We start from the raw sequence: 6000 nt of genomic DNA on the forward strand, positions 1-6000 counted from the left end.
ACCCCATCAGCCCTCCTCCCTGCCCCATCCACCCCCTGGTTGTCCTCTCCAGCCCGGTGACCTTGGGTGGGGAAGGAAAAATGAGAAATGCTCCCTGGGCTCAAAGAAGGCCCTGGGGCCTGGGGCCTCTGGGCCCAGAGCCGCAGGAAAGTGAGCGCAGGCCCAGGCCAGGAGAGCAGCTGCCTTCGTCCCCTTAGGCTTCCTCCTTCCCTGCCTGAGAACACAGGATTGCCTGCCTCTCCGCCTCTGCCTCTGCCTCTGCCTCTCCTGGTCGGGAGCTGGGGCCAGGCTGCGCACCTGGGGCCCCTGCAGAGAGAGGCCTGCAGCCGGGGGAGGGGTGAGAGTGGGGTGGGGGACTGCTCCGAGGGCCAGTTCAACACCCCTGCTGGGGCTGGGGCTCCGAGAAAGTGTCTCCTGTCTCCCCACAGGCCACCTGATCCAGTGTGTGGGACCCGAGTCCATGAGGCTGTAGGCTCCCCAGGGCAGTGACTGTGTCTGTCCCCTCTGCTGTGGTCTCAGCACCTAGTGTGCATGCTCTGTGAATATTTATCGAGTGGACACTGTCAACAACAGGAAACTTGGTTCATTAAATTACAAGAAGACACAGGTTGTCACTGGCACTGGGGTGCATGGGGCCTGGCCTCTCCTGTGAGCGCAGCAACATGGCGGCCTCATGGAAGCTTGGTCTCCTGAGGGCAACCCCGGGGCTCCTGTTGCCTCCCAGGGCATTGCACACACAGCCCCTTACCCAGGTTAGAGCACATAGGGTTCCTGCCGGGGTTTGCGCCTGGACCCCCCTCCTCTCTCTCGAGAGCATCGAGGGGTCAGCTGTTCATGTGGCTGCAATCAGCCCTAAGTAGGAAATCTCTAAGGCCCCTTAGGAGATTTAGCCTGTCTTCCTGCTCATCCATTACATGTTGATCTAATGGTTTAACACTCTGAGAAGAAAGTTCTTAATTCCTTAATTTCCTAGCTCCTGGGAGAAGCCTGGACTGTGTGGCTCTGGTGTGGACGACATGCATCATATGCATTTACCAAGCCTGTGACATGCTCCGTCCTGCGGTCACCATTGCTCTTGGATTCAGTATAAAAACTATAGGATTTCTTCTGCCAAATCGGGGAGCTTGGGTGACTTTGAAGCAAAATGTAGGGTGGGAGATGTTTTGTAAGTCTTCTCACAACCATGGGACCTGGGGCCAGGAGACAGAAAAGCTGGGTGCAGTTCTCGGCCTAGATCTGAAAAATGAGAAACATGGATGTTGTCGTCCTGACTGGTTTTTGGAAAGGGAGGCGAGCCTTAACCTTTCCATATGCCCGAGTCTCCCTGACAACGCGCCCAACATTTGAGGACAGGGGATACAACTGAAGACACAACTGAAGCTCAGGGGCCTTGGCAGGTGCTGGGGGCATCTTTCAAGGCCTGAAAATCGATGGGGGGGGGAGGTGCTCGAAAGCACTGCGAATTTGTGGGTGTTACCACCATTCGTTAGAGGACGGAACCACTGCTTCTGTCCACCTGCACCGGCTTCTCTTACCTGTCTTCATGGAGCGAAAAGATGAATCACAATAAAAGTTTTCTTTTTAGAAGATGACACACAGGAAATTAGTTTTTTCTCCTATTTATAGAAATTCCATTTGCATTTATGAGGCTGGTAATGTCTCATAAATATTTCCTGCCAGATAAAATATTAATTAAAAGAGTTTGTTGAGTTATACTCTGAAGTCCTAACCAAAACTCTTCTAAGACAAATATTTGAAGTCTTTTTCTCTCATGTCAGGAGAGTTCCTCGTACATTAGTTGGGTATGTTAATAAGTCAACCTATCAACAACAGATGTGTGCCAAGTAATGAATATGAAATTGCAGTATTTAAGAATTGCAAAAGGTATGAGAATAGTGTAACAGATAATCTCGAAGCTGCCACTCAGTTTAAGAAAACAAGACACAACGTTGTGGACATTGTGAAATCACCCTGAATTTGGTGTTTTTCTTTCTCTCAATTTCTTATACTAAGACCACATGTGCGTGTGTGCATACACACACACCCCCATTCAATCAGTGAATATTGATCATGTATCAGGATGTTTGTACTCATAAACCATTTTGATTGATGAAGGCCTACTGTGTTTGAGATTTTGATGTTTACTTGGAGAAAAACTAGTACATACGATGGCGGCTTTGATCTACAGGGCCTTACAATTTAATTGGGAGGGTCAGCCTGTGTGCAGGAAAAGTTAACAGACAAATTAACAACTTGGGTTTTGCTTCATAGGCGCTAATTGGATGGGATGATGGTGTAGGGTAGATGGCAATGCTCGCACAGCTTGGGGAGGAGGAGCTGAGGGATGGCTACACACACAGAAGGAGTATCTGGTGTGAGCCCTGAAGTAAGACTAGGATTTGAATAAATATGGGTGGTAGGGCTTATATATAGATCATTGAAAAAAGGTGTGGGGAGGCAAGACTCCCAGGTGTCAGGGACCTGACGGGAGGGATTGGTCCTGGCGGGAAGGGCAGGTGAAGCATAAGGACGGGATGGTGACAGTGAGTGCCTACTACTTGCTGAGCTCAGCTAAGTGCTCCACATCCCTAAACGTTTTAATCTTAACCCTTCATGAGGAAGGTTGTAATATCTGCCATTTCTCAGATGAGGAAACTGAGGCACAGACAAACTGTCCTCCCACTGGCACAGTCATTGATGGTGATTTTCATGACTCAGTTTTGCTAGATTCCAGAACCATGCTCCTGACTGTTATGGGTGAATTGTGTCCCGACTACTCTCTCTAACTCCCCAGATTTGTTTGTTGGAGCCTTAACCTCTAGAACCTCAGGAAGTGATTCTATTTAGAGACAGTGTTTTAAAGAGATGATTAAGTTAAAATGAAGCTGTTGGGGCAGGCCCTGATCCAATCCGGCTGGTGTCTTTATAAGAGGAGGAGATTGGGACACAAGGAGAGGCACGGGTGGGGGTGAGGGGACAGGGCACACGGAGCAGAGGTCATGTGAGGACCAAGAGAGGAGCCAGCTGTCTGCAAGCTGAGGACTTCAGCCTCGGGAGAAACCAGCCCTGCTGACTCCTTGATCTTGGACTTCCAGCCTCAGGAAGGATGAGGAGTAAATCAGTGTAAGCCACTTGGGGTGGGTGTGTGTTATTTTGTTCTGGTGGTCCGAGAACACAAACCACGCTGGGTGCAGCTCTGCCTCTCAGAAGGGCCTTGCAGCCCAAGCCAGGGCTGGGGGGACAAACTGTTGAAGATTTCTGAGTTGGGGAGACATGTGAAAGTCATTTTTGTGAAGATCTTCCTGGAGCCGTTTTGTGTATTATTCACCCATTTATTCACCCGTGAGGCCAGCAGTCTGAGCACTGCTCCTGGGGAGCCTGTAAGAAATCCTGAATTCCAGGCTCCACCCCAATCCTGCTTCATTTTAACAAAACCCCCAAGTGACACCTCGGCGCGCTGAGGTTTGCGTGAGAACACAGGGTAGAAAACACAGCTGAGGAAGACTCAGCAGATCCAGTGCTTGGCAGCATGGGGGGAAGAAGGAGAAGAGGAGGGAAACTGGGGGGCTGGCCCCAGGCTCCCCAGGGATACTGAGTCACACCCTGGCCCTGCCCCTTCCGTCCCCTAAAGCCCTGATCACACGGGGTGGGTGCTGAGAGTTCCATTCCCTGTCTCTCTCCTTTACCTACAATCGACAAGTTTCTCGAGGGGGGTGGACCTTGTTTCTTTTTTTCTTTTTTTTAAATCCTTCCATTCCCGGTGTCTGACATCATGCCTTTTATTCCGCAAATGCTTGCTGAATGCATGCATGCCTCATGATGGGAATCAGGAAATCGGAGGGAGCAGGTGGCTGGGGAAGGAGATGTAGGCTTGGAGTGTAGACAGTGCATGCTAACTAAAGGCTGGACGAGTGTCCTGAAGGGGGTCGTCTGAGATGAGGAACGAGCAGATGCCTGAGTTGAGGAGGGAGTCAGGACAGAGGTGTGGATTTTGGACTGCCGTCTGCAGAAGGCTGGAACCCCTCAGCTAGTTTATGTGTCTGGAGGAGGATGGAGAGGGAGAGAAGAGGCCAGAACTGGGGGCCATGCTCACATCTGGGGTGAGGGAGGAGGGGGGCATCTGTCCTGGTCTGGAACAGGACAGAATGGCTGGAGGGTAGCTCTGCAGGGGGGTGGGGATGGGGGTGGAGCACCACGCAGAAAGGATCAGGGCCAGGAAAACACTGTGGTCGGGTCGGCGAACCAGGTTCAGCCGTTAATAAAAGCTTTCCCTAGTAGAACTTCTCTCAGAAAGCCATCTGCCCAGAAGAGCGGAGGGTAAGAAGTGCGCGCCCGCGGTTCCTGCTGACCACAGACCCCGAAGGCTCCAGGAAAACAGACCTGAGGGGAAAAACACCATCGATCAGGCTATCAAGATGTCACTAGTAATTGCAGGACGTATTAAATAAGGCTTTCTTCATGCCTGATTTCCATGCCCACGGCTCTGCTTCCTGAGTCGATGAGCATCCCACCTGTCACTGGAGGATCCCAAATCCATTTCTCATCAGACCCCTTTGGTTTCTGACGTTAGCGCCCAAGGGAGCGTTCCTAAAACGAGCTGCCCGTTCCTGAATTTCCTCTCATTCCTGAGTCCAGGCCCGGGTGCCCAAGAGAGACATTTGCCACAATTGGCTGCACAGCTGATTTTATTGAATCAACATCTGTGCTCCGAGAAGGTGGGGCAGGCAATGGCGAGAAGACTCTGGATTTTGTCCAGAGCGCTGAGCTTTCGAATTATTGCACCACTGAGGGCAAATGATTTTTTTTTCCTTCCTTGTCCGTGAAGAGGGAAGATATTAGAAGATGACAGAAAATAAACAGCCATAATTCCTTCCTAGCTTTATTGATAAAATCTCATTCTGCTTTACGGAAAACTGCTTGGAGACGCTTGACCAGCAGGCCCTGCCCAGGCGGTGTCCACAAGGGGCCAACACCCCCATCTAGTGGTGGACGGAGATTCCTCACTCGGTAGAACAATTCGTCGTTTGTTCATTTTTCTCTTTTGTCTTTGTTTTATTAAAGAAAAAAAAATGCCTGCGTTCGAGGCCTCACAGTGCTCTGTTTAATAGGGAAACAGCCAGGCCTCCTCCCCGACCCCCAACCTCCAGACGCTCCGCCTTTTATCTCTGCTATTTTATCCCTGTTGGTTTTAACCACGCATCTCTAAGCAATACACCTGTAGTGATACTTCTAGATGCTTCTGTTTTAGAGACTCTCTAACTTCCCACCACTGAAGACGAACCGCCCAGCAACGTAGGTGGACCTTAGCTCCCCCTCGTCCTCCACCCCCACTACTTCTGTCCTCCTTTCTCATTTCCCGTTCCCCCAGTGGAGTTTTGTCAGAATTTCTATCAGAGCGTCTTGTGTTAATACCAGAATGTCTATAAAATTCTGAATGGAGCATAGCTCGTCTGTGCAGTTAACCAGGCTACCTTTTCTGTCATGCACAACTTTTGGGTTTCCCTGGAATCAGTAACGCTCTTGGTTTTCTTTGCTTTGTTGCCTCTACTCTTATCACCAGACTCAACAACACCTTTCCACCTACAGTTTCAAGGTCTTCTTAAGATGGCCAAGAAAAAAAAATAAATTAATTAAAATAATTTTATTTATTTATTTATTTATTTATTTATTTATTTATTTATTTATTATTTTTTACTTTAAAAAAATTAAAAAAAAAAGATGTCCAGATACATAAGTGTTCTATTGATTCCATCTCTTGGGGAAGTCTGCTCTGGAGCTTTCTACTCCCTTCGGTCTTCATGGATTGCCCTCTCAACCGTGGACACGGGTGGCCTCCAGGCGTCTCTCATCCCTTCCCCCTCTCTCTTACTGCCTCCCATTTCCTATGTCTCCTGTATGCTTCTTTCTTGGTTCACTCCCTCACTCTGAAGAACACATTCTATAGTTCCTGTCTGGGAAAGATAGCCTGCCAGCTTAAATTTTTTTTGAGACTTTGCATGT

This window comes from Vulpes vulpes, chromosome 12 (assembly GCF_048418805.1).
Source record: "Vulpes vulpes isolate BD-2025 chromosome 12, VulVul3, whole genome shotgun sequence".
Taxonomy (NCBI): Eukaryota; Metazoa; Chordata; class Mammalia; order Carnivora; family Canidae; genus Vulpes; species Vulpes vulpes.